General features: G+C 40.4%; 1 protein-coding gene across 1 annotated transcript in view; it reads right to left on the bottom strand.

Moving 5' to 3' along the window:
* The window catches only part of LOC135107875 (cuticlin-4-like), a 337646-nt gene that overhangs the window by 217335 nt on the left and 92811 nt on the right, over nucleotides 1-27500 (bottom strand). The window contains exon 4 of the mRNA XM_064018221.1: nucleotides 23391-23470. The gene's annotated coding sequence lies outside the window, so the exon portion shown is untranslated. The remainder of the gene's footprint in view (nucleotides 1-23390; nucleotides 23471-27500) is intronic.

A 27500-nucleotide genomic window follows, 5' to 3' on the forward strand; every position in this document is an offset into this window, starting at 1 on the left:
TGAAAGGACACACACACACACACAGACATACACACAGATAACAACACTTTCTTAATAAAATATAAAAACAAACAAGTTACACACACATTACTGAGGGACAGCAGACGAACGTTCGGGAAAATCTATAAAGATATACAACCATGTCCTTCCTTTTCCTCCTCTACTCTTTCCTTCTCCCCCTCCCCCACCTCCCTTCCCTCCCGCGGGCGTCCAGTGCGGTGCCCGGCCAGAGGGTGACGCATGGGGCTCGTCCGTCACGCCCTTTCAGAGTTACGGCCCTGAAAGGTATCGGTGTGGGGGCTCCTGAACATACATTAATATTGACGATGTGCTTAATTTTCATACTTTTCCCGTCTTCTTTCCTTTCAGCTCTCTCTCTCACTCTCTCTCTCTCTCTCTCTCTCTCTCTCTCTCTCTCTCTCTCTCTCTCTCTCTCTCTCTCTCTCTCTCTCTCTCTCTCTCTCTCTCTCTCTCTCTCTCTCTCTGTGTGTGTGTGTGTGTGTTTCGTCTGAGCAGCTCCGTGTAAGACTGCCGGCCTGGTATATAGAAAGATTGATAGATTATTATTATTATTATTATTATTATTATATTATTATTATTATTATTATTATTATTATTATTATTATTATTATTATTGTCAGCACCATCGTCATTACGCCCCGTCAGTCAGCAGTGTTCGTGCCTCGGGAGCCACACGGAGCTTCGGGCAATTTACTCGACTCTCAAGAGCTCTCCAAGGACAGTCTCGGAGCTCAAGGAGTCTCGAGGGCGATTATTCCAGAAGGGGATGAACCGCAAGTGTGTGTATGTGTGTGTGTGTGTGTGTGTGTGTGTGTTAAGGGAAACGCGTCGTATTTTATCAATTAGGGATGCATGAAAGATAGAATAGCTGACTGACTGACTGATTTTAATTCGATGTAATAGCAAATCAAATGCACTAAATAAAAAATACTGAATACTTTGATATATCCGTTATAAATATTAAAATTAATCTAAATAATGTCAACGAAAACAATATAACAACTTAATACATATAAAATACCACCACCAACACACGCAGCAGTGCAAGGATAATTCTGAGCCCCAATCCCTGGTACAAAGTCACACGCGTGCCAGTGGTGATCGGAAGCTTTTATTGTATTGCCACGGACTGATAGAAGTATTATATTTACTCTCTTTCCTTTTATCATGAAGGAAGCAGTGCGTGTCCTGTGGGTGACCTCTCTCAGTGTGTCAGTAAATGTTTCTGCACATAAACGCGAGGCAACGGGTTCGAACGTTATAAAATTAAATTAAAACCTATACGTAGGTATGTATACTTTGTACTAGGCCAGCCACATGTAGGCCTCCTGGCTTCTTACAGCTTCCCTTACGTTCCTATACTTTCAGAAACCTTGGAAACACAAATTGTTAACCGAGTTATTCTTACCACACCACACAAATAACTGGAACACACTGATTTTTATCCCTACCACACCAAACATGCAAGTACACCGCCACAGTGTTTAAATTACCCTCACCACACCAGACAAATTAGTCACTGCAACCACCGCAGCAATAGAGGCGTACAAGTATATTCTTTGGGTATGGAAGTGTTTCGTTACTCAGTGAACAGGTAATACCCAGGAGAGTGTGGCCTTGTATTAATGGAGACTCGTAGGCAGCATGACATCACGGACACCACAGCCACGCTCCACTCTAATAAAATACCGGCAGCCTCCAACACGGCTTGTTTATAACACGGCAGCGCACCGGTAAAACATTATTGAAAATATTAAAAGCTGCGTTATGGTTTTACCCTCAAACTCTACCTGGTGTCGTGCAAATACTGGACCGCACCGGTGTTTAAATGAAGTGGTTACATTCACTCTACGTATTTCACTGTGGACTTAAAGGATCCTTAAAGAAAAAGAGACTGAACAGCAAGAGATTTAATCCAGGGACGTGTAATTATGTAGTGAGCCTATGCATGCTTTCTACCCGAGTGAATGTACGAGGAGCATTTACTGTGTGTGTTTAACTATCCATGTATATGTTCCTGAAAGATAAAAAGACTATTAAACCAGCAAATTTGTTCGTAGTTAAAAGGATTGTATGTATTAAAGTCATGCAAAGTGTACATGAGGAAGTAATACACACCTTACCTACCTACCTACACACACACACACACACACACACACACACACACGTACATAAAGCTATATATTTACAAGTTCCTTAACCCTTTAATTCCATGTCTCTTTCCTGTCCCTCTCAGCTTCCTTCCCTTTACTACTTCATTAACACTCTGATCCTAAGTTTGCATCCTTTCTCTCATTTCTTTAGACACTCCTATGGTTGCCTTCTTCCCTTCACTCCCTTAAATACACCGTTGCTATGTTTGAAACCTCTACCTAAGGATCGGAGATGACATGGCAACTTAATCATATCGGTATGTGAGAAACTTGAAATGTATCTATTTATTCATTATGTATCTACGTACACCATCCTGGCGCCTTGTGAGAATATAATACCGAGCGTCGGTTCCCAGACACGCTGCTCTGTTCCCTTTAGCGATGTATTACGAGACGCGAGGAATACAATGCTGCGTACTAAAGGAACCATGCAGAATGAAGTACACAGTCTGCCTCCACCTCGCTCCGCCCCTTTTAACAGTCAGCTTACACAGAATACAACGGCGAGGACTGAGCGCCGCATCACCTCCCTCCGTCCTTTTCCATCATTACCCATCCAACATCTTAAAGAACACTAAAACACCAACAAAACTCAGATTCCCTAATACAGTACGTGGTTTCGCCGTGATGTGCCTGAAGTTGAGTGCTAAGGGGCGTGGTGGTGCGTGATGTGCGCGAGAGAGGAGGGAAGAGAGACAGTACAGTGTGGCGGTTACTTTTGACGCCTTGAACTGAAAACTAGTGGAGGATTAGTGACGTGGCGGGCTCAGTGTGGGTAACTCAGGCAGCCCAGGTGGGACGTGGCGCGTGGTCCTCCGCTGACGGTCCTGAAGTCACTGATGGATCGCCACTCCCACCTCAGGAAAATTAGGAGATTAATATTCCTCTGCAATATTAACAGCCGGCACCAAATTAGTCCATAATTTATTCGAGCAAACAGACGACTGATACTGAAGGTGTAATTATGTGAGAGACGAGGCGTCCACACACTCCTTGGCTTGGAGAGAGAGAGAGAGAGAGAGAGAGAGAGAGAGAGAGAGAGAGAGAGAGAGAGAGAGAGAGAGAGAGAGAGAGAGAGAGAGAGAGAGAGAGAGAGAGAGAGAGAGAGAGAGAGAGAGAGAGAGAGAGATTTTTTTTTTAATGGTTTCCTTCGTGTGTCTTATCCTGCATCTCCTCTTCCTTTTTCTCCTCTTCCTTCTATTCTTCCTCTCCTTTGTTATCATCAGCATCAACTTTAATATACGTTCACATTATCTTCCTCCATTATTAATCTCTTTCTCGATCTTCTTCTTTTTCTTTTCCTTCTTCTCTTTCCTCCTCCTCCTCCTCCTCTCCTTCCTCCTGCCTTCCTACTCTCCCTCCTCCTCCACCTTTGTCTTTGCTGTCCTGTGTCTCTTATTTTACATTAAACAGTGTAGAAGACCTCGTGGGGACCAGCAAGTATGATGGTGTTTGTTCTTCCTTTGTGACCCTTTGTGATCCTCCTCTTTCTTGCCTTCCTCTGACTTTAGATCAAGTGTGGTATTTTTTCTCACTTTTTACTATTTTTTTTTTTATATCATCTGTTACTTCCTCCTCCTCCTCCTCCTGTAGTCTTAATTTCACACCTCTCTTCATCCTTACTGTCTTCCTTTACCAGTCCTACGTTAAATGTCTCTCTCTCTCTCTCTCTCTCTCTCTCTCTCTCTCTCTCTCTCTCTCTCTCTCTCTCTCTCTCTCTCCTGCTTCCTTCATCTTTTATTCTTTCATGAATTTTTCCTCTTCCTTCTCCCATTTCTCCTCCTCCCGATCCGGTCTTCTCTTCCTCACCCCGTCGCCACCTCCGCCATCTCTCATTCTTGTCACCTTGCCCTCTGGGATAATATATGTAAATTACTATCGCTTAAATGACGGCTGAATTGTGAGGATTTTGTGGTGGCTCTCGCTCAGGAGGAGGAGAAAGAGGAGGAGGAAGAGGAAGGCTAGGAGAAGGAGTACAAAGGAAGCAACGATAATGATGATGATAACGACAATGACGACAAAAGCAACAACAAGAAAAACGAGAACGATAACAAGATGTACCTGGTGAAATTTCCTCCTCTTCCTCCTCCTCTTCTTCCTCCTCCTCCTACTTTCTCTTCCTCCTGCTCATGCACCTCTTCGTTATAATCCCCGTGGTAATCATTTTCCTTCTATTTTTCTCTTCCTCTCTCTAATCCTCCTCCTCCTCCTCCTCCTCCTCCTCCTATGAGCCTATCTTCCTTACTCTCCTCAAGATACTGGAAACTTCATTCTTTAAAATTCCAACGACCAGCTCTTACTCTCAGACTCTTTAAGCCAGAATTCAAATTATAATGAAGGTTCCTGATGTATAATGCGAAAAGTATTGATCGGGCCGGGCTGACTTATTCATTCATTCATTCATTAGTATGGAAAAATAATAAGATAAGTGACTTCTATATACATGAGTGTGGGAGGAAAACATTTTAAGAAGTGAGAGAGGGAGGGAAGGAAAAGAAATGAGGGTGATTCTACTGTTTCGGGGAATTAAGGGGATGGGAACTGATGGTCTAAGGGGTTTAGGGAAATAAACACACTCTCACACACACACACACACACACACACACACACACACACACACACACACACACACACACACACACACACACACACACACACACACACACACGAGTCTATCAGGGAAAAAAAGAGAAAGAGGAGGTCAAGGAAAAAAAAGATACGAGTGTTTTTCATTAACTAATACATAAGCAATGAAAGAGAGAATGAGAATGAGAGAAATAGGACAGCATAGAAGGAGAGGAGGAGGAGGAGGAGGAGGAGGAGGAGGAGGAGGAGGAGGAGGAGGAGGAGGAGGAGGAGGAGGAGGAGAAGGAGGAGGAAGTAGTAGTAGAAGTAGTACAAGTAGAAGTAGAAGAAGTAGAAGTAAGAGAAGAAGAAGAAGAAGAAGAAGAAGAAGAAGAAGAAGAAGAAGAAGAAGAAGAAGAAGAAGAAGAAGAAGAAGAAGAAGAAGAAGAAGAAGAAGAAGAAGAGGACGCAGGCAAGGAAGAGGAAGATGACGAAGATAAGAACGAGGGCGTGAAGAGGGAGGAGGAAAACACTTTAAAAGAGAAAAGCGCAAAGAAATAAAAAGTGCTGGTGATTGTCATTCCAGAATTATAAAAAAGTAATGAAAAATAATCGCTTTAATAATGGAGCTTAACAGAGTAGTGCCTCATTGCGCCAGCGAGTCAGCAGGGAGTCAGCCGGCGTGCACGGGGCTCAGGGGGTGGCAGGCTGTGGCACATAATTACACGCGGCCAGGTGTGCCAAACTGGAGCCACGCCATGACCCGAATTAAAAAGTGAAAGTCAGGTCAGTAAAGTAGGTCACGCTTATTGCCCGTCACGAGATAAAAAGGTGGTTCTGTGTGACGGGAGGTGAGTGTTTGCGCGTCACACTCCCTTCCTCCTCTTGCCGCCGTGAAGTGCTGATGTCCAGGTGTGTAGAGAGGTGCTTCAGAAGATTATGTAGGTAGGTAAGTGGTTAAGTAAGGTAAGAAGTGTAGGAAGCTAAGAAGGATTAGTAAGTACGGTTTAGTAGTAACTTATTAAGGTATGTAAGGAGGTAATTGGATCATAAAAGTACAGTTGGTAGCTAAACAAGGTGGATGAGTAAACAGGTTAGAAAAGTAGTAGTTAGCTATGGAAGATAAGTAAATACGGTAAACAGAATAGGTAAAGTAGAATAGAGAGGTAAGTATGATAAGTTAGGTAGGTAAGTAGCAGGGGTTCACAGCTCATTGGGGTATTAGGTGGCTAAGCAGGATAAATAGATGAGATAGAAAGAGTAATGGTTTATTATCGCAAAGCCAGGATGAACAACACTTGACAAGCAGGCAGCACGCACACCAGCCTGCCCACCTGACCTCACACGCACAAGATCTTTGGTACAGATACGAGTGACAGCTTAACAAACCGCAACTCACCCAAAGTCTAACACAACTCAGCAATGCCCGATCAAGACCATTTCAAGTTACACGTACCCTCTTATTATAAATGAAGGAATGAACACAAAGCAGCGTAAGTAATAAGGCTACAAATTATTATACGAAAAAAAAGTAAATAAATATGATAGCAAAATGATAAGCGACAATGAAAGAAAATCCAAGCAAAGAAATATGAGAGACAATAGATAAGTAAAAGTATTCAAAGCAATATTGAAAAAAAAAATGCATGTAAGAGCAAACTGATTTGATACTAGAATTTTTTATATAACACTGAAAAAAAATGCACATAACTGGAAATAAATAAATCCAATTTTCAAGGATGCATTCAGAAAATTAAATGTAATATGATAAAGCCAAGGTTGAAAAAAAGAAAACGTAAAATAAAAAAAATATAATAAATATATATATGTGAAAGTTTGGAAGCACCACTTGTATAAAAATAAATAAATAAATAAATAAATACCAAACAGACAAGACTTTCCCAGGATAATAAAAAGAAAAAAAAGACGATTGATATAACAAAAGATATAACAAAAAATGATACACTATTCAACAAACTACCGAACGAAAAGAAAGAAAGGAAGAAAGAAAGAAAGAAAAAAAAATATCACCAAACCAATATATATATTGTCACACACGTGACTACTCTACCACGGAACCAGGTGCCTGCCTCTCAACTCGTGGCGCTGCCACGTGTACAGTATAGCTTGAGGCATACTGGATACGTGACCTCTAGCAGGCTACCAAGCCGATAACGAGGGGTGGAGTTCCATCGAGCTTCAGTCTCCTCCAAGGGTCGCTACAGCTCTGAGGTCGCCTTGGCATACGCTGGGAGCCTCGTATACACTCGAGAGCGGTGGTAAGAGTTACACCAGTGTTACACACACACACACACACACACACACACACATAAACACACACACACATAAACACACACACACATAAACACACACACACATAAACACACACACACATAAACACACACACACATAAACACACACACACACACACACACACACACATTTATATATTTTTTTTCTATTATGTATATGTAAAGGTGTTTATTTTTGTAATTTGTATCTATGCATTTACTAACTTGGCTTAAGTTATTAACTGAACCAGTCTTTTAAGTTATTCAGTCCAGTTCAGATTGCCACTCCTTGTTACTTTTACTTACTTTTACTTACTTAAATAATCTTCAATTTTGTATGGTTACTTAATTTCTCCTTGTTACTTTTACTTACTTTTACTTACTTAAATAATCTTCAATTTTGTATTGTTACTTAATTTAAGGGTTAACTTTAAGATATTAAATAGCAGTTAAAATGTCTCCTTTTCTCTTTTCTTTTAACCCTTCCATTGTTAGTGTGAGCAACACCCCTTCATGGTCCATCCCCTAGAGTTCAGTGTATGCTCACACGTAACAATATATACAATAGTGTATAAACTCACATTACGGAGACACTTCAATCACCATTAACGAGTCTATTAAAAAAAAAAAAACAGCCAACACACGAGCCTCAGCACAGCGCAGCAGAATTAGTAACGCGGCGTGAAAAGTCAACACGCAGAAAGAAAATATAAATAAAAAGAAATAAAATAAAGCAAATTACAAACACGGAATAAATACGACGTTTTTTTTTTTTTTTTTAAATTTCCAGCGGCGTTATTGCGTCCACCGATGAAAAATACAAGTGCCAATGCCATTAACGCAGTGCACATCAGGTAAAAGTGACTCAGGTATCATTATTCTTGTTTACGCAGGTATTCCTCACCTCGCTCTCTCCTGCTGCTCGTTAATATTCATGGACTTTATAATTGCCTCTTGGGTAGGAATATTATTTATGGCAAGCTTAGACCTCTAATGATAACACGAGGGCCGGGATGCTGACCCTTCCCACACCACCACCACCACCACCACCACCAACAGCACCACCACCACCACTGCCACCGTGATCATCAACAGTACCATCATAGCAGAGATGGATAGATGGAGAGATAATAGATAGATAGATCGTTATACATACAGATAGATAGGTAGATAGGTAGAAATATATAAAGGAATGAAAATAGATGGGTACTTAGATATATACATACATAGATCAAATAAATAAACGAATATATAAATTAATATAGACAGACGGAGACAAAAAAATAGATAGATAGATAGATAGATAGATAGATAGAAGAATAGTAAGTCAGTCGGTTATTTAGTTACTGATTAAATTAGTTACGTAATTACTTAGAAACCCAACCATCCAGCAGACAAGTGAGCAGGAAAGGGGAAAAAAAGAAATAAAAGAAAAGAAAAAAAGACAGAAAAAGAAAGCAAGAGAGGAGGAAAGACAGACAGACAAATGGGTAGACAGACAGATATTGATAAAAATTTGAAAAGAAAAAAGAAGAATGAATGAATGAAAAAAAGGTAGATAAACGTTGATCGCAAAAACAAATAAGTAACTTAATGGCACAATATTAACATACATACATACATACAAGTCTATAGAGACAAAACAAAGAAAGGACAAAGAATTTTTTTTTCTTTATCTACAGAGAAGCGATCATCAGTCATAATTCGCTCCATAAATCAAATTAGTGATGATATTTGAATTATACGATTTATCAATGTCCCCTTTTTCATCATCGCCCTCGTCACTCTTTTATTCATGCTTAGGTAAAATATTACAAATGGGGGGAAAAAAAAAGTAAAGTATTTCTGCCGAGACTTAAATATTAATCATTATTCTCACCAGAAATCAAATTGGTATAAATGACACCTATAATTGTATTTCCCACTCCCCGTCGAAGGCATTACGTCTCCGCCTGACACAAAAGGCATGAGGGGAATACAATAATTCGAGGTAACGGAAAGGGAAGTGACTGAAGAAATTATTGAGTGCGAACGTAAAAAAAATTCCAAAGCAGATAAATAAACGAGCATATTAAGAAAGGCAGAACGGTAGATTTTTTTCTTTAATTATTAAGAAAGCTCAGGTGATTGCCTACAAAAAGATGAAAAAAAGAAGAAAAAACAGTGAGCCAATCAGCAAGGTCGTAATTCTAAGCTGAAGTGAGTAGGTTGTGAGAGAGAGAGAGAGAGAGAGAGAGAGAGAGAGAGAGAGAGAGAGAGAGAGAGAGAGAGAGAGAGAGAGAGAGAGAGAGAGAGAGAGAGAGAGAGAGAGAGAGAGAGAGACCTTACGTCATTCATTCTAGATTAATGGCACAAAGAAAAAATAACAATGACTAATACACAGACACAAAAAATACTCTCTCTCTCTCTCTCTCTCTCTCTCTCTCTCTCTCTCTCTCTCTCTCTCTCTCTCTCTCTCTCTCTCTCTCTCTCTCTCTCTCACTCACACACATCATAATCAAGTAAAATGAAGTCGGCAGTGTAAGGATCATCACCTGAGGCAGGCAAAGTCTTCTTCAAATTCAACATGAGAATAAATTTCCTGCCGTGCCTCTTACTACGATTTTTTTTTCTCCTCTTCCTCTTTCCTTCCTTCCTTCCTTCCTTCCCTTTCTTCTTATCCTAGCACCCCTTCTTCCTCCACCACCACTTCTATCACCTACTCATCCTCTTCTTCATCTTCTTCCTCCTTCTCCTCCTCCTCCTTCTCTTCGTCTCTTCATCAGGTGAGCCTCCAGGTGGCCTTCAGCAGTCTTCTCCATCTTCTAATTCTCTTGGTCTCGCCTGGAAGACTCCATTAATAACTTACTTCTGACTCCTTTTTCTTCCTAATTTCGTGACAATCTCTCTCTCTCTCTCTCTCTCTCTCTCTCTCTCTCTCTCTCTCTCTCTCTCTCTCTCTCTCTCTCTCTCTCTCTCTCTCTGTTAAGATCATCAGGGTAAATTTGCAAGCAGGGAAGAACATGGCGTGTTGAAAATATTACTGAGGAAATGACAAGCGAGGCACCAGGAGCTCAATGGAAGTGAAGAGGGAGAAAATCTACGGTTCTCGCCTCTCACGTTTCGATTAGTGTTGACAAAGACTACTCTGATGATAACTTCTCTGTAACCTTACGTGAATATATCTTTGCAGCAAACGTGAACCAAATACGAGAGTGGGAAGTTGAAGAAGTTTGGTGTTGTGTCACTTATTATCAGTGAACCGTCATGCAATGGTTTGGAATTTTGTAGTACTTAAAGTCATACGTACATCGCATTCAGCATTACTATTTTCATTTCTTCTCCTTTACCTCACCTTTCTTTTCCCTTCTCTTCCTTCTTTATCATTTATCCATACTACTTAATAACACTTCACATAAAACCGTCTCACCAGCGACTAGGAAACGTACATTACATTCATCGTATTCACCATTATTATTTTCATTTCTTCTCCTTTACCTTATCCTTTTTCTCCTTCTCTTCCTCCTTTATCATTCCTCGAAGCTGCATAATAACACTTCTCATAAAACTGACTAGGAAACATCATTACAGCAGATCAAACTACAATACACACTACCCACGGACACTCTTTGGTGCTTCAATACAAATACAACACACAGCGCTCCACAACACTATAACGTCCCCTCCCATCACCAACAGCCCATCGCACGACACATCACTGCCACGATTCCTCTCCATCAGCCTCCTGTGACCATCGGCTACAGTACACACACACACACACACACACACACACACACACACACACACTCATAAATAGATACATACACATGCATTCATAGCTAGATACACACTACACGCACACGCTGACATATGTACACGCTGAACTGAGATGAGGTGAGGTAAGGTGATGTCAGGTAAGGTAAGGTAAGATAGGATAAGATAAGGTAGTGTAAGGTTAGGTAAGGTAACATAAGGTATATCAAGGTATATCACTTGTTACCATTAGTTTCCCCATTCAATAAGAGAGTATGTAAAGCTGTGATAATGTTTCCCCGCTGCATGAATACGTAAGCTATGTTACACTAGGTGGGGAGTAGTGAGGGGGAGATTAAATTATAAGCTAGATCATATTACGTTAAATTTTGAATATCTTTCCCTGGTATTCATTTCCCCTTTCGTTACTTGCCTTTAATACTTTATCAGTGTTATGTTCTACCTCTGGATCTACGAGGATAAAATAAAAATGAAAGATAACTGAATATTTTTTTACAAAGCCAACCTGATTTGTTGAGCCAGCAGAGTGTTTCACCTTGGAAGTGATCGAAAAAGGAACAGAGAGGAGGGGAGTACAAAGAGGGATGGATGGAAAAGAAGACAAAAGAAACACCAAACAAGTAACGGATGAGGCGAGTGTAGGGAAACGGAAGCAAGTAAAAAAAAAAAAAAAAAAAAGACGAAGACAAAAAGGAGAGATAATTGAAAACACAGACAAAGGATTAGTCTACAAATATCTTCATGGGAAAGGACACCATTTTTTTCTTTTTTTCTCCAGTTTGAATACATAAGGACCCGGAGCAGAGAACAAAGACTCCCAGCATTCCTCGAGTCAATGAATATGCAACAAAAGTCAAGGAAGGAGGAGGAGGAGGAGGAGGAGAAAGGAAAATACATACAGATGGTGCTACAACGAGGGAAAAACCTGCAGTCTGTCATCAGTTTCCACGGTGGTGATTTCCTGCGAGTCTTTTGAGTAGCAGATCCTTTGTTTGAATGTGTGTGTGTGTGTGTGTGTGTGTGTGTGTGTGTGTGTGTGTGTGTGTGTGTGTGTGTGTGTGTGTGTGTGTGTGTGTGTGTGTGTGTGTGTGTGTGTGTGTGTGTGTGAGGATGGAATGCAATGATAGAGTAGAAATGCTGTTGGGAAGACTATGATAATGATGTCTAAAGTGTCCTGTCAAATGGAGATGTTGACATGAGGGGATGAGACGGTGATGCAAGAATGATGAGGCGATAGAAACTCGTGATAAACAGATATGTAAGTAAGACTGCAAGGGAAGGAAGACAGATTATGTAGAATGAAGGAATGTTGTGAGGGAAAATAAACACTAATGATAATATACTGCAGAGTGTACGTAGGATGGTAAGAGAGGTGATGATGGTGTGGAAAATACAGTGGTGCTATTGATGAAGACACGAAGAACTTGAAAAAAAAAAAAAAAAGAAGGTAAGCAAATCAAGAGATAGGGGAAATGAAAACTTATAATAGCAATAATAGAATGCTTTAAAGACCTAACGAAAGGGAGAAGAGATGCTGGGTAACACTAACAATAATAACAGTAGAATTTAAAAAATACAATGACGGAGGGAAAATAACAATTAACGCAAACGTTGTTGAAGATAATGAGGCGGTGACGAGGGCCGGGAGGAGTGTGATGAGGGACGCAGGAGGGATGTAGAAGCGGAAAGGAAGCTAATGAACGATGAAGGGGCAAGTGATGGAGGCGGAAAATGCTTTGATAAATATAATTGTCAATAATGAGGGTGATGATGAGGCGTGAGGGAAAAGTAAAAGGGAAAGAGAGAGAGGGAGAGAGAGGAGCGGTGAGAGGTGATAGATGGAAAAAGAAGTAAAGAGAACAATGACGAGGACGATAAAGGGGAGAAATATTTACAGTTACAGCCAATCATGAGAGGGAGGCAGGATATGAGGGGTGATGGTAAAGGGTAAAGGGGTGATGAAGGGGTGAAGGGGATGAAGGGGTGAAAGGCAATGGGGAAAACACGAGCAGGGGTAAAAATAAGGAAAGGGTTAGAGTTATGAGGAAAAAAGGCATATTGATGGAGGAAAGTACTTAGGTATGCTTCGATATGTAGGGATGATGTTTAAAATGAGGGGATGGTGAGTGAAGAAATGATAATGAAGCAGTGGAAATGAAAGACGATGCGTAAAATGGTGTTAGTTAAGACAAGAAAAAAAAAGCAGGGATAAAGTTAATGAAGAAACAACAAGTGCACAAAAGAAACGTAATTACAGTGGATGTTGATAAAATTAACGACGATAATGAATGGAATGGAGAGGAAAATACAACAATGAAGAAAACTAATAAAATGAAAAAAAAAACTGAAAAATGGCTGATAAAAAAGAAAGAAAATACCTACATCACGAAAGAATGAAGAACAAGTACAAAAAAATGAATAAAACACGACAAGTAGTGAAAAATTAATGAGGCGTCAGGAAATAGGAGGCGGAATGAGAACCGTGAGATTGATCATGCTTATTATTATTATTATTATTATTATTTTTTTTTTTTTCTTATAGGAGGGCGAGAGATAAAAGGATGGAAGGCGATGAGGGCAGGTGATGAGGGTCAGAGAAGGTGAATGCAATAGTGACAGGGGTGAGGAAGATAGTGGAAGGTGATAATGATGATGACAGTGAAGGTGTGATGATGATGTGATGAACCTTTGTGATTACTGTTCTTGTCCTTCGTCTGTCTGTCTGTTTGTCTGTGTCTGCCATCTCTCTCTCTCTCTCTCTCTCTCTCTCTCTCTCTCTCTCTCTCTCTCTCTCTCTCTCTCTCTCTCTCTCTCTCTCTCTCTCTCTCTCTCTCTCTCTCTCATTAAGTTCACAGCAATACTCGTATCATGTTTTCAAATACTCACCAAATTCCTCCAAAAAACCACAGCAACAAAATTATGATCGTTTTAAACAACTTCAATACACATTTTTGTTTTCAAGAATGCTTTATTTTTTTCCCAACATTTTAAATTTTTTTCCCCTGAACTGGCGATGCAAAAAAAAAAAAAAAAAAAAAAGGGGGAAAAAAGGAGGAAAAACTTCAACATTTCCTCAGCAATTCCGTCTCTTGAAGCAACTAATCTGGAATCTCCACATGTCGTTCTTCTATCTATTCCAGATTTTGGGAATTCGGGAATTTTGAGAATTTTGAGGATACGTTTTTATTTATTTATTTATTTTTTCCCCTCCTATACGTAAATCTCGTCAAAACAATTCCACAAAAGCATCTCTCCAACCACCACCACCACCACCACCACCACCACCACAATGAATTCCAAGTCTTTAATTTTTTTCTTTCACTTTCCGTTTTCTTTTCTCTTATTTTATTTCTTTTCTGTGTGACGGGCTGAAGAGGGAAGCCGCACTCACGCTGCTGGGGCCTCGGCTTTCATCTTACTTTTTTCCCTCCACCTTCATGTATAATATTAAGGCGGCGGCTCATCAGAAGGGAAACAGCACCTTCAGCAGAGGCGGTGCAGCCACGCCGACGCCGCCGCCGCCACCACCACCACGGGCAGAGGAGGGTGAACTGGAGAACAAAAATCAGGGCACGGACGAGTAGGAGGAGGAGGAGGAGGAGGAAGAGGAGGAGGAGGAGGAGGAGGAGGAGGAGGAGGAGGAGGAGGAGGAGGAGGGAACGCTATACTTCCCTCAACATTAAAGAAAAAAATCTTGACTACAAAGGAAAAAGAAAAAGGAAAAAAAAATACAGAAACACAATGAGAGAGTGAGAAAGAGACAAATTGGAGAGAGAGAGAGAGAGAGAGAGAGAGAGAGAGAGAGAGAGAGAGAGAGAGAGAGAGAGAGAGAGAGAGAGAGAGAGAGAGAGAGAGAGAGAGAGAGAGAGAGAGAGAGAGAGAGAGAGAGAGAGAGAGAGATATTTCAAGTTTCACCGCTCTGGGTTGATGTGAAAGCGTCAGTTCTCGAGCTGGTAAGATGCAAAAGCTTGAAAATTAATGTGCTTAACTCTGGATACGTTCTCTTGACCATTTGTTTTTAGTTTATATTCAAAGCTCTCTCTCTCTCTCTCTCTCTCTCTCTCTCTCTCTCTCTCTCTCTCTCTCTCTCTCTCTCTCTCTGCTCAGTGACTCAATTTTTTTTCGTTTTTTCTTCCTTTTTACAATTTTTTTTCTTGTAATGTTGAGGGAAGCATAGCCATCTCCTCCTCCTCCTCCTCCTCCTCCTCCTCCTCCTCCTCTTCATCCTCCCCCAGCACACACCTGTATACCATATCCCACTTTAATGCAACCCTCCCATTTACGTCCCCCATCACGGAGCCCACACCCCGCGCAGCAGCCTCCCGTGCACCCAGGCGACAAGCTCACCGTGATTGTCTCCCACACATTTAAGCTCCCACGTAAACCTTCCTCCCATGCTGTCCTCTCATATTACCCTTTTCCTTGTGTTTCCTTGTGTTTTTGTCGTGTTATTTCACTCCCATGCAAATGTAGTCCTAAATAACCATTTCTCCTGTATAGTGATGTTTTCAAATACCCTTCCTCCCATGTACCTGACTCTCCTTCCATGTATTCATCACCACACCTATAACCATCCACCCATGCTGTCATCCTGTCACCCTCTTCAGCCAATCATCTTTTAATAACCTTCCACACAAATAGGTACGTGAATAAATATTTAAATAAACTGGTATATAAATGATTACGTAAAATAATAATAATAATAATAATAATAATAATAATAATAATAATAATAATAATAATAATAATAATAATAATAATAATAATAATAATAATAATAATTATAATAATAATAAGAAAAAGAAGAAGAAGAAGAAGAAGAAGAAGAAGAAGAAGAAGAAGAAGAAGAAGAAGAAGAAGAAGAAGAAGAAGAAGAACAACAACAACAACAACAACAACAACAACAACAACAACAACAACAACAACAAAAGGAAGAAGAAGAAGAAGAAGCTGCAAAACTGTTTTATACATAAACACAACACTGCCAGCCACACAAACAAAATTCTCAGCTATGCATACAGAACTAAGTAAACAAAGTTCCCAGGCAGCCAAGCAGTCTCTAAATACACATGGAGGTATACTACATAGAGAGCTCACAAGTATACATGTAGACCTTTCAGATATACATGCACATATCAAGTATACACAGATTCACAGGTGTACATATATAAACCCCAGGTATACATGCAAATCTCTCAAGTATACACACATACATTCATGATTCAAATATACATGCAAGGTTCGTAAGATTACACATACAACACATACAGACCATGGTATATATATACAAATACAAACTTCTGTGTATACATGCAAAATTCACACGTTTACCTGCGAAACTCTTTAAACATACATGCAAAACTCATTAGTATACATGGTAAACTCCGAGATATACATGAAAGTCACCAAGCGTTATAAAATTTAAGATTACCTAGGAGAGAGAGTCACGGGGGAAGGGCCGAGGTAGGAGTGCCCCTGGCGTGTGAGGGGGAGATGAGTTAAGGGTGATGAGTGATGAAGGAGGAAATGAGAGGTGTTAGCTGCCAGGCTCCTCCACCTCTGTAAAGGGGAGAGAGAGAGAGAGAGAGAGGGAGAAGGGCAGGGAGGAGTCTGGCCTTTTGTCTCTTATCCATTACTGGCGGGAGTAAAGAAATTGGACACAGGGAGGGAAGGGAGGGAAAGAAAGATGGAAGGAGGAAAGGAAGAAGGGAAAATTGGAATAGGTGAAGGGAATATGATTAATAGTGGTAGTAGTGGTAGTAGTAGTAGTAGTAGTAGTAGTAGTAGTAGTAGTAGTAGTAGTAGTAGTAGTAGTAGTAGTAGTTGTTGTTGTTGTTGTTGTTGTTGTTGTTGTTGTTGTTGTTGAAGGAGGAGGACAAGGATAAGGAGAATAATTTATACCTCACTTGTGGACTGGAGTCATTAAACTTGTCCAGACTGTTTCTATAAGCTGTAACGATTGTGCCATCAACGAAATTAGCAGGTACAGAATTTCAAAGGTTAACAACCGGACTGAAGAAGCATTTAGTTTCCTTTAACGTGAATCTTTTATTAATTACCCTGAGAATCTTTTGTCTTTTTGTTACATTTGTTCGATCAACCTTAAGTAATCACCCGCATGAATGTTACTGAATTCTTTGAGCATTTAAAACACCATGATATCGCATCGCATCCTTTGTTTGGACAGAAAGAACTAACATAATTTAATAACCTTTTCTTCATAGAGAATATTTCCCAGCTGAGGCGTTATTTCCGTTATGATACGTTGCACTTTTTTACCCCTTCTCAAGATTTTTTTATTTATCTATTTATTTATTTGTTTTATCATTATTATTATTATCATTATTATTATTATTTTTTTTTTTTACGGTACGCAACATTCAAGACAGGACCCGAGAAGCGAACCACAAAATTTTAACATAACACCTTTTAAGTTATTTGCGAAAGCACGTCAGCAAAAAGCCAATTAATCTGCTAGCAGTTTTTAGGACCTCTGAGCAACAGTGACCGGCCTTTTTGTTCGCCCGATATGAGAATTCCGAGATGTTTTTCATTAGTCAGTGCTGAGAATTGTTTGCCATTCATTAAAGAGCGAAGGTAAAGATTATTGCTTGCCATGTGAGGAGGAGGAGGAGGAGGAGGAGGAGGAGGAGGAGGAGGAGGAGGAGGAGGAGGAGGAGGAGGAGGAGGAGGAGGAGGAGTAAGTGACTGTGAAAAAAAAATAAAATACAAAGAACAAATTAAAAATGAAATACGAAATAAAATAAAATAAAACGATAAAATACGAGATTGGAAGAAAAACAAAACACGAAAAAAAGAAAATAAATCAAAATAAATCAAATGGAGACAAACAAAAAATAAAATACACAGAAAACACACACGACTAAATATAAAACAAACAAAAAAGCTAAAAAATAAACACAGAAAAACAAAAAATGGACGAAACGGAGCAGTAAATAGGAAACAGGGAGAGAGAGAGAGAGAGAGAGAGAGAGAGAGAGAGAGAGAGAGAGAGAGAGAGAGAGAGAGAGAGAGAGAGAGAGAGAGAGAGAGAGAGAGAGAGAGAGAGAGAGAGAGAGAGAGAGAACACAAGAGGAGATAGAGATGACAATGAATGAGGAAAATGAGACAAAGAAGAAAGAGAGGAAAATGAGAAAGGAGTAATAACAATAGATGTAATAAACGAAGATCAAAGAAACGAAAAAATGATAAATGAGAGAAATATGATAACAAAATATATAAAAATAAAACAAGAAAGGAAAATAAAGACACGAGGAAGAAAGAGAGAATTGTAGAGACAGAAAAAGCAAGACAAAAAGAAGAAAAAAAGAAAGAAAGAAAGAAAGAAAGAAAGAAAGAAAGAAAGAAAGAACATAGAACAAATTAAGACGAGAAAGACAATCAGAAGACAAAAAGGAGAGAAAGGCTTGGAAGAGAGAAACTTAAGTGGAGTAAGGGAAGAAGGTGAAGAACGAAAAGGAACACAAGAAAAGTAAAGAAGAAAGGAAGAGGAAGAGGAGAGGTAAGAACACAGAAGAAGGAAGAAGATAGAGGAAAGATTGAGAAAGAAAAGGGACATAAGGAAAAAAATGAGAAAAACAAGGAAAGTAGAAAAAAGGGAGGGAGAAAATGAATAAAGAGAGAATAAAGGAAGAAATAAACTCGAAACTAAGAAATTAAAATAAGGAAACAGGGAAGAAAAGTGAAAAGTAAAACGAAAAAAATGGAGAAGACAGGAAAATAAAAAGGAAAGGAGGTAGAAAGAAAAAAAAAGAAAAGAAAACAGGACAAAAAAGGAGGAAAGAAAAATAAAATAGACGAAAAAAATAAAGAAACATAGGAAAGATATATGAAAGAGGAAAAGCGTGGAGAGAGAAATAGAGAAAAAGGAAGGAAGAAGACAGGAGAAGGGAAAAGGACGGTAAAACAAGGAAAGGAGGAAAAATAGTTGAATACGAGTGTGGAAGGGAATGAAGAATGAAGGAAAGGAGATAGAGGAAGGAAAAAAGACGATAAAGGAAGGAAGGGAGGGAGGAAGAAGGATAGGAGATGAGTAGGAAGAAAGGAGGAAAAATAAATATATAGTTGAGAGGAAGAATGAAGGGAAATGGAGGAAAGGGAGGAAGGAGAGAGAGGGAGAGAAAAGGAGGGTGGAGGGAGGGAAGGAGAAAGAAATCAATCATCCACGGCCACACGAGAGAGAGAGAGAGAGAGAGAGAGAGAGAGAGAGAGAGAGAGAGAGAGAGAGAGAGAGAGAGAGAGAGAGAGAGAGAGAGAGAGAGAGAGAGAGAGAGAGACGACACATTCCAGTGATTATTTGTATGTTTTTGTCCGCTGAGCCGCCGGTTCCCTTCTTTCTTCCTCTCGTTCTCGCCTTTATCAAAACAAGAACTTTTATACACCGCTGCTCTCTCTCTCTCTCTCTCTCTGGGAAGTGTTGCTTTATCTACTACCGTCTCTCTCTAGTGTGTTTTTCTCTTATCTCACTATCTATGGGATGTTTGTGTGTCTGTGCCTGCCTCTCTCTCTCTCTCTCTCTCTCTCTCTCTCTCTCTCTCTCTCTCTCTCTCTCTCTCTCTCTCTTGAGCCGAGCCACGGGGTAAGATTTCCTCCGCTCCTCCCTATCTAGTTTATGAAAAAAGAAAATCTGAAAGCATCCACCAGAGAGAGAGAGAGAGAGAGAGAGAGAGAGAGAGAGAGAGAGAGAGAGAGAGAGAGAGAGAGAGAGAGAGAGAGAGAGAGAGAGAGAGAGAGAGAGAGAGAGAGAGAGAGAGAGAGAGAGAGAGAGAGAGAGAGAGAGAGAGAATCAGACAAACGAACAGATAAACATACAAAAAATGGGAAAAAAACAGGAAAAACAGAGAGAGAGAGAGAGAGAGAGAGAGAGAGAGAGAGAGAGAGAGAGAGAGAGAGAGAGAGAGAGAGAGAGAGAGAGAGAGAGAGAGCACTACGTAGTTTCTCCTCCTGACGCAGCAATTGGATGAATCTGATAACGGCCACCAATCAGCGCAGCCAGACGCCCTCGCCGCAGGGACCGAGGCGGGACTGGTTGGCTGCCTTGAATGCCTCGTCCTTCCGCTGGACAAGATCAAAAAGTTTTCAAGATGGTAAAAAGGACACATTAAGATTTTTGAATACAGTGAGTCTAGTTTATTTTTTTTTCCTTTCCTTTTCTTTTTTTTTTATTTGATTGAATTTTCTTTTCAACTTGTATTTTTTTTTTGTGTGTGTGTGTGTCGGGTTTGTATGTTGAAAGGCATGTAATTTTAGAGTTTTCAGGGTCTGTGTGTGTGTGTGTGTGTGTGTGTGTGTGTGTGTGTGTGTGTGTGTCCATCCTTCAACCACTCATCCACTTTCCTCTAAGAACACACATCAAAACACAGCCATTCACCCACCCAACAAGACTGCCAGCTTCCCACTCATCCACCTCCTAATTTACCACCTACTAGATACACTCAGCTCCTCTCATTCATCTCTGCACTCATTTCCTTCCTCTCGCCCACCTAGTCTACTCTCCCACTCACATCCCCCTACTCAAATATCCACTCATTCCTTCTCTCTTACTCAAATTACTCCTTCTGACACACACGCTCTCACGCATACATCCAATTTCTGCTTCTTACTCACTCCATTGCCTTCATCCTTCTAACCTATCCAGCAATTTCCTCTTCATAACACCTCACCCCTCTAATTTTCACCACACTTACTGACTCCCTTTATTTCATCCCCTAATCTTACTCTTCCCTCGTCTTAACCCCTCTTATTCCTCCCTACACTTACTCACTCGCTCCCACTCATCCTCTTACCCCACTTTTCACTCTCAATAACTCTTCTTATTCCTCCCTACAGTCACTCCTAACAGTCTATCTTCTAACCTCACTCATTCTGATCACCCAAGCATTCTCACAAACACTCGCTTCTCACTCATCTTAACCTTTCAACATACACAGAACACCTCACCCACTCACGCACTCACTCATCACTCTCCCACTCACTTTCTTGCTCTCTCACAGTCAGGCGCTACCCACTCATCACTGCCACGTGCCGGGAGAAGCTCAAGGGGAGAGGCGGGGGGAATAATTTAAAGTTAGAAGCAAGAACTCAGTCCTAAATCACTCCTTATTGGGCAGGCAATTACTGACGCGCTGCTCCTCGTCTCTGGTTGGCTCGTAAAAGTTGGCTGTTTCTTTTCATTAATTATCTGTTCCTTTTATTTATTTATTTTTTTATTATTATTGGGATATGTAAGAGTTATTTGGTCTTTTTTTTTTATCTCCATGCTTTTTTTCTATATCCCATTTTTTTTTTTTCGTTTTTAATCTCTGTTTCTTTTCATTAATCTGTTCTTCCGTCGTTTTCTTTATATATGTTAGAGGTATATGGTATCTCTCTCTCTTTTCTTGACACTTTTTATTTTATCTTTCTCTCTCTTTTTCCTTCTTTATCTCTGTGTGTCTGGTATTCATGTACGAGTTTCTGTTTCTCTGTGTCTTTCTCCGTCTACTTATCTGCTGTCCATCTGTTTGTTTTGTCTGTTCTCTGTCTCTGTCTATGAGTCCTTATTGCTCTGCTTGTACCTGTCTATTTGTCTATCTTGTTAGCTCTCTCTCTCTCTCTCTCTCTCTCTCTCTCTCTGCAGTGAAATTGACTTCCTTGGCGTGGTTTGCTTTGGCTTGTTCTCCTCGGCCAGCTGTTTGTCCTGCGCAGAGGGATTTTGTTTGCTCCGATTGCTTATACAGGCGCAGTTTTGGGTTCTGGGTCCACACTCCCGCTCGCCACGCTAACCTCGTCAGTCGCTTCAAATCATACCGCAAAATGACGTGCATTCATTCGCCAGACAAGCACAGCACGCAAACATTTTTTTTTCTCTCTCTCTCTCTCTCTCTCTCTCTCTCTCTCTCTCTCTCTCTCTCTCTCTCTCTCTCTCTCTCTCTCTCTCTCTCTCTCTCTTTTGCCATCATTCAATTCATCGGAGTGGAAACGAAACGAAACGAAAGGCACATATGTCTGTTTGTCTGCCTGTCTGCCTGTCTGTCTATCTGTCTGACACACACACACACACACACAGAATGAGAGAGAGAGAGAGAGAGAGAGAGAGAGAGAGAGAGAGAGAGAGAGAGAGAGAGAGAGAGAGAGAGAGAGAGAGAGAGAGAGAGAGAGAGAGAGAGAGAGAGAGAGAGAGAGAGAGAGAGAGAGAGAGAGAGAGAGAGAGAGAGAGAGAAATAGGCAGACAGACTAATCGATGTTCACTGACAAAATATTGCAAATTAAAACACTAAATCACGTACTAATTAAAATAAAAAATGCATATCATCAAAATACATAACCAAAACCAACTACAGTCACACACACACACACACACACACACACACACACACACACACACACACACACACACACACACACACACACACACACACACACACACACACACACACACACACACACACACACACACGATTTAAGTGAAGGAAAGAAGCGCCGTGAGCAAGCAATCAAAATTAAAGTAAATGGTATTCCACTGCAACGAAATATTGAGAGAAATAAGAGAGAGAAAAAAAAAAAAGGAAAAAGGCGAGGAAAGATAGAAGACCAAAGAGTAGAATGATAAAAGAAGGAATAGAGGAAAACGAAGAGAAAATACCAAGAAAAGTTACAAAAAAGAGAGAGAAAGAAAGCATTTTAAAAAGAGCAGGAGTAAAAATATAAAACTAACAAGAACAGAATAAACAAAAGAAAAAAACAGAAAATAGAGAAAGAAAACGAGAAGGAGAGAGAAAGAGAGAGAATGCAAGGTGAAGTAGGGAAGATCAATGGGAGGGAGGGGAGAGGAGTAGGGAGGAAAAGAGAGGACCACATCACAAAGTAGCAATAGTCATGATGAAGTAGGGATGGCGAGCAGATGGATGGGAAGAGAACGAGATGGGATGCTGCAGGTGGTGGTAGTGGTGGTGGTGGTGGTGGTGGTTGCAGCAGGGTGGACATGAATAGAAGTAGCGATGTTAGGTGGTGTGAATGGAGATGAAGAGTGGTGAGACACGAAACGGACAATACTGCGGACAGATAAGATGGATGGAGATAAGGAATGGATAGATAGATAGATATATGAATGGGTAGATAGATGGATAGACACAGATAGACAAAAAGATAGACACACATATAGATAGATAGATAAGCAGACAGACAAACAGATAAACAGATAGATGATAGACAGATGAAACAGTTGAGATACAAACATAGACAGACTAATAAAGACACAGATATACTTCATAATACAGCAACAAGAACACTTAGATCTGTATGTTGGGAGGGAAACGAGTTGGAAGGTTCTGAATCAACCTCACAATTTATAATGATTCACAAAGACTTATATTTATATGAAGTGATGTAACCCAGTTGATGAAGCGCCGTACATCAATCAATCAACCAATAAGACGATAATTTTAAGACTGGAAAATAAATATATAGATTGGATAAGCAGGATACAACGTTTTGCAGGGAGGTTATGTAAGCTGGCAAGAATAGCACGAGGGAGAAATGTTTTGTAGTGCTGGAGTATCAGGCACGGCAGACACGTTCAAACAACCATAACAAAGTGAACACTCACGTCTGCATTTCTACACAGCCAGGCAGGAGGGATCCTCGCAGCAGAGTCAGTTGAGGAATATAACGGTGGCTTTTCACTTCCTGCAAAAAAGAACACGAAATAAAGATAATTACCACGAGTTAACCGACTTTGGAATATGAAGTTGTAGTGTCCCCTTGCAAATATAAAGTAAAAATATTGGACACGAAACAGAACTGAGGGGAAAAGGATAAAGAACACTGACGGCGCACCAATAAACAATAAATTCAAAGTGGAAAATAAAACCAATACCCACATTAACTATTCATACCCGATACAACTGTTACAAGGGAGTTGACACTACATCAAATTGAGTATTCAAAGCTACGTCAGGTGTGAAGAAACATACACGGCACATCCAAGGGCAGTGGGGGGACGCGAGGGCGTAGCACGATCAAATATCCAATCAGAAACGACCCTGGTGTATATGTGTGTGTGTGTGTGTGTGTGTGTGTGTGTGTGTGTGTGTGTGTCGGGACCAATCCCCGCGGAGGAGGCGAGGTGGTGCCAAGTGAAGGGCGCCTACACTTGCATCACAACTCTTGACACTCTTCCTGGCACCCTTCCCGCTCCGGAGAGAGGCAATCAGGAGGATCGCCTCGAGTAGCAATATGTCGCGCCCCTAGCACCCTCTCAGCGCCAATTTAATGGTTAAGAGGATTGGTGCGCCGCTCAACGACCTCCAAGTGTCGTCTGGCGTCCAGCTGAGTGTCGGACGCTAAAGGTACCGCCGTAAGTCTCACTCAAAATCGTGTTTCCTCGGCGCGGGAGTAGCGGGCTGCGGCGGCTGGCTCGGGGACATTATCTGAGCAGCTGAGTCCATTCGTCTGGCTCGCCTTGCCTCGCCTTGCTAGAATTCCTTTTTACTGGTGAAAACTCCGCGGGCTTGGAGATAAAAGAATGCATAAAACGCCGCTTTAACGCACACCGCCGCTTCATTATACACACAGATGAAGCTGACGCGGGCCGGAACACCGCGTACACGCAATACTTACTCCTTGTTTTACTGCCGCCCCTTTATTTTTTACCTCTTGTTGCACTTTACAACGCCAGTGCAATATCCACGAGGCGCTTTCAACATTGGACTCGAGGCGACGCACGACCTTACGTATTTCCAGCTTAGGGAGAAAGTAACATTAGTGGGCAGAGGTGCAAGGGGTGGGGGAGAGGAGAGAGACGGGAGGTGGAGGTGGGAGAAGTGGACAAGAGGAGCCGGGGATGCCGAGGGAATAACGTTAACAGTGTCTAGATGTTTCTGGGAAAGAGGAGGAGGTGGGGTGTACACGCAGGAAGGGGGAGGGGAGTGATGAAGGGGATGAGTGGTGTTGAAAGAGGAGAGGGAGGACCACTGATATGAAAGGGGGTGAGGGGGGAGCAGTGGAGTTAAGAGCCAGCATGACAAGATCTTAGAGAGAGAGAGAGAGAGAGAGAGAGAGAGAGAGAGAGAGAGAGAGAGAGAGAGAGAGAGAGAGAGAGAGAGAGAGAGAGAGAGAGAGAGAGAGAGAGAGAGAGAGAGAGAGAGAGACTATACGAAGAGAGACGAGGAGTAAATCTAATTATTCATTTTTCCCTACTATTTTATAATCGCCTCATTCGTATTCACTCTCTTTTATGTGATTAGCGAGACTTAAATAAAACGAAAGATGAAAGGGAACTCACCACGAACAGAACAACAAGGACAATGGTCGATAGGAACCTGGAACTACAAAGGAACACAAAGGAAGGACAATGCAGTAGACAAGATAATCCTTAGGTGGCTGTTAGGGATAAGTAAGACTAATTTTTAAAAGAAAGATACGATGTGGAACAGTAGTAATAATAATATATCAGCCAAAATTCTTCAAATCTTTCCTCTCTTATCCTGTCAGTTTTCAAAGGCCACAGAAATCAGTAGCCGGATTCACAAGAGCGTTTATCCTGTTAATGTTGTAAAAGTCTTGTTAATCTGTCACTACAACCATAAAGACACCCTTAAAAAAATCTATTTATCTTCACTATAGGCCCGTATTCTGAAACGCTTTCCTTTCTCATCCTGTCAGTTTTCAAAGGCCACAGAGATCAGTAGCCGGATTCACAAGAGTGTTTATCCTGTTAATGTTGTAAAAATCTTGTTAATCTGTCACTACAACCATAAAAAGGAACACTTAAAAACCCGCATAACTTCAACTTGAGCTTTTTAAAAGAAATCGAGGTGCAGTCAGTTTACAGTACCAGGACAAGAAAAACAACACCAAGAGGATGCGAATAGAATGGAAGGGGAAAAAGAAGAAGATGCAAGATAAAAAAAGATGATGGCTCCTCCCCACCTACCCCACCACGCCTCCAGGACAAGAGGCCCCTAAGTTCACACCCTATAAATCATTCCTTATCAACGCTGAAAAATGGTCTGTTGGAACTTATTCGGCTAATCAGTAGATAACACTCCCTCTTCTCTTCTCCCTCTTCTCTTTTCTCTCTTCCTCCTTCTTCTTCTCTTGCTTGGTTCTGTTCTTTTCTGTGTTTTCTTGTCATTTTTTTGTTTTTGTTTTGTTTTTATTGTCAGTATCAACGTCTTTCTCTCTCTCTCTCTCTCTCTCTCTCTCTCTCTCTCTCTCTCTCTCTCTCTCTCTCTCTCTCTCTCTCTCTCTCTCTCTCTCTCTCTCATTCTTCTTCTTTTTCTCTTCCTCCTCCTCCTCCTCTTCTTCTGGGGAGTCAGTGCCACAAAATAATATATAAAAACTGCGATTACACAAGAAAAATAATAAATAAATTAAATATATAAATCAAATGAAAAAAACGAAACATGAAATAAAATAAAATACGTTACTATGCGTACAATACCACGAAAAAAATAAAAAAATAAATATATATAGAAAATGCGATTACACATTACTTAAAAATAATAAAAAAAAGAATAAATAAGTAAATAAAACCAAAAAAAAATCGATTACTAGACAAAATCACGGGAAAAAAAGAAAAAAAAACAAATACGATTACACGTAAAAAAATAAATAAAAATAAATAAATAAATAAATAAATAAATGAAATAAAAACAAGATAAGATCGATTACAATTCACACCATGCATCTACATTACATAATAGTTTCCACCCCGCGCGCACTTCCCCCCCCCCCCCGGCCACCTCCTCTCGCTGGTCCTGGGCGGTCGCTGTGTAATGAAATAAACACTACCAATGTAATCTATAAATATACACAGCACGTCTATAAATGTATGCTACACTGCCAATGTATTTTTAAGTAGCGTACTTGGCCACTGGGGGAGTTTTGTCGTATATTGCTAGTGTGTGTGTTCGTTTGTGCGTTATTGTATTACTCTATTATTTGTATTTCTTTTTTTTTGTGTTGTTTTATTATTAGTGTTATTATATCACTTCTGTTATTACTGTATTATTACCTGTATTGTTATTTATATCATTTATTTTGTGTTGCTGTGTTGCCATTGGATTGCTCGTATCATCATCTCCATTAATATTTGGCTTATGATATTTTCGATTTGCTTTATTACCTCTATCATTGTTTCACTGTATTATTTGTGTTATTGTATTATTTTCTATTGTCGATTGGGGAAAGATTAACTGCTATCAGGAAAACATCGGAGCCAGCGTGCGATTCAGGAGAGACTAAACAAATTTTAACCTCTATTTTTTTTTTCAGTGACACTACAGGAGTTCCGATTACTGGAAAAAAATAAATAAATAATTCCAATATCAATTTCAGCCATTAGGAGACTACATCATGCGTTCAGTTACATTATGTTTAGATTATGTTACGTTCAGATGGGGATAATAGGTGGAAAAAGGTGGGTATGTTTCGTATAGGGGCTGCCACGTGAAGGCCTGATGGTTTCCTGCAGCTTCTTCTTACGTTCTTATAGTAGAAAAAAATGTCTCGTTTCTATTTTTTTGAGAGTGAAAAAGTTAAGATTATCGATTACTGTAAAAGCTGTCATCAAAATTATACAGTCAGCTAATAATCAGGTCCACGATGCCTTTGTTGATTTTAGGATTGAAGCAACACACAAACAGACCCACGCGTATTTTCAGATTAACATTTTAGGAGTATCGATGACAGCAGAAATAATGAATTACAACAC

This window comes from Scylla paramamosain, chromosome 16, assembly GCF_035594125.1.
Source record: "Scylla paramamosain isolate STU-SP2022 chromosome 16, ASM3559412v1, whole genome shotgun sequence".
In the NCBI taxonomy this organism is placed as follows: domain Eukaryota; kingdom Metazoa; phylum Arthropoda; class Malacostraca; order Decapoda; family Portunidae; genus Scylla; species Scylla paramamosain.